The 1,816-nt window shown below is 32.2% G+C and overlaps 1 pseudogene; it reads right to left on the bottom strand.

Moving 5' to 3' along the window:
* Window positions 1–18: 18 nt before the first annotated feature.
* LOC111735111 lies at window positions 19–137 on the bottom strand (annotated as a pseudogene).
* Between the last annotated feature and the right edge of the window lie 1,679 nt (window positions 138–1,816).

Consider the following 1,816-nt stretch of genomic DNA (forward strand, 5'->3'; position numbering starts at 1 on the left):
TTTTTTTTTTTTTTTTAACGCCTACAGCACCTGGTATTCCTAGGTGGTCTCCCATCCAAGTACTAATCAGACCCGACCTTGCTTAACTTCTAAGATCAGACGAGATCAGGCACGTTCAGGATAACATGGTCGTAGACATATTTTCCTTAATATTTTAATGTTACCATGCCTATGGACACCAAGCACTTTGTAGTGGGTTCATTGTCCACACCCTAATCCCCCTTCTGCTTTAGAAAATGTAAACAGTAGAAAATAACATTTTCTTTTTTCTCATATGTCCCATGAGTAGACATTTCTGTTCAGTCTTGCATGTGGAATCTAATAAACGTGTGTATACCTGATGTCTATTCAGTGACAAGCACAGCGATAAGAGCTGAGGTATTTCCAGAAATGTAGTTTTACATTGGCTTCCATTCCTAGAGTGAAATGGTCCATTTTAAACTGCTCTTTCAAAGACTTGAGCACAATTGATCTCTATCTAGTATTTAATTTCCTGTTTGCCTATTGTACAAGTCTCTGGGATACTATCAATCCAGATTTTTTTTTGAATATAATGAAAATATTTCTGTGTCAGGTTTTTATATTAATTATGCACAAACTCCCTTCCAGAGATATGGAGAATTATGATAATTACCCAGGTGATTCCTTTATTTTTCCCAAACCGAATGAGTAAAATGTGTGGCACTAATTGTAATTTATTCTAAGACGTTTGCTTTTCAGAACTGTTATTATAGAGAAGAAAGCAAGCTTAGAAAATACTTTATTAGAAAAGCCTTCCAAAAAAGATATGAAAAACATTACTAATTAAAATGTGATTGTTCTGTGAACAAATTATTAAAATAACTCATCAGAAAATAGTAACTAGAGAAAATAAGCAAGTTAATTTTATTTGATAGCTTATTTTCAGCAGTAATCCTTGCACTAGTGCTTTGATAAATTCCTTTCCATAGGATCCTCTTTTTAGGACATTTAAATGGCGAAAGCTTCTGAATGGGAAATAGACATTCTTCTACCAAAAAATGGGAATGGTGTCTTAGTGAGATAGGCTCTGATGTAGTTCATTATCAAGAGTGCAGTAGATTTTTTGTGTGTATATAATCGTGAGACACAAAAATTGGCTTATCCTCCTGTTAGGCAACTTAACTCCTAAACTATCAGAAATAGACAACTATTCTATTTTAAGTTATCATAGAAAAGGTGTTTTCACACCACTATAATTTATTTATTCAAGTTGCTTTTGGGAAAGAAGACTAATCCAAATGTAAATAATAAAAGCTGTGAGGTAGTTTATAAACTTCATTAATTTAGTTTCTTCTGATTCGAAATTGGTGATAAAGAATTAGCTGAAATTTTATTACTCTGTTCAGGAAGGGAAAATTTATGAATGCATAAATGAGGCATTGGGGGAATATTTAAGCAACTTAAAATTATTTGAAACAGGTTATTTTAAGAGAATACTTTAGCAATGGTAATATCTAGAATTGCTGCAATTATGAATGATTATTAAAGAGTAATTAGTTTCTACTATGCAACAATTTTTATTTTGCTTTCAATTTTCTATAATTCATAGTGTTTGTGAATTTGGTCCTTGTCACATAATTAGTTCAGATTTGTGAGGTTTTGTTTTATTTCTGAAATTAAAGAATGCTGGAATAAAGAATATATTTTGAAAAAGAATTTAAATTTCAGGCCAACATTGCTAAACTGAATCAGGCTATGCATAAAGAATGCAGGTTCTTATAGATTGTGCCACTTCGGAATGAGTGGCTAGGAAAGAATTTTGTCTTTTTCTCCCACCACCGACTATTGATCCTGT

This window comes from Pteropus vampyrus, unplaced genomic scaffold, assembly GCF_000151845.1.
Source record: "Pteropus vampyrus isolate Shadow unplaced genomic scaffold, Pvam_2.0 Scaffold15355, whole genome shotgun sequence".
NCBI classification, from domain to species: domain Eukaryota; kingdom Metazoa; phylum Chordata; class Mammalia; order Chiroptera; family Pteropodidae; genus Pteropus; species Pteropus vampyrus.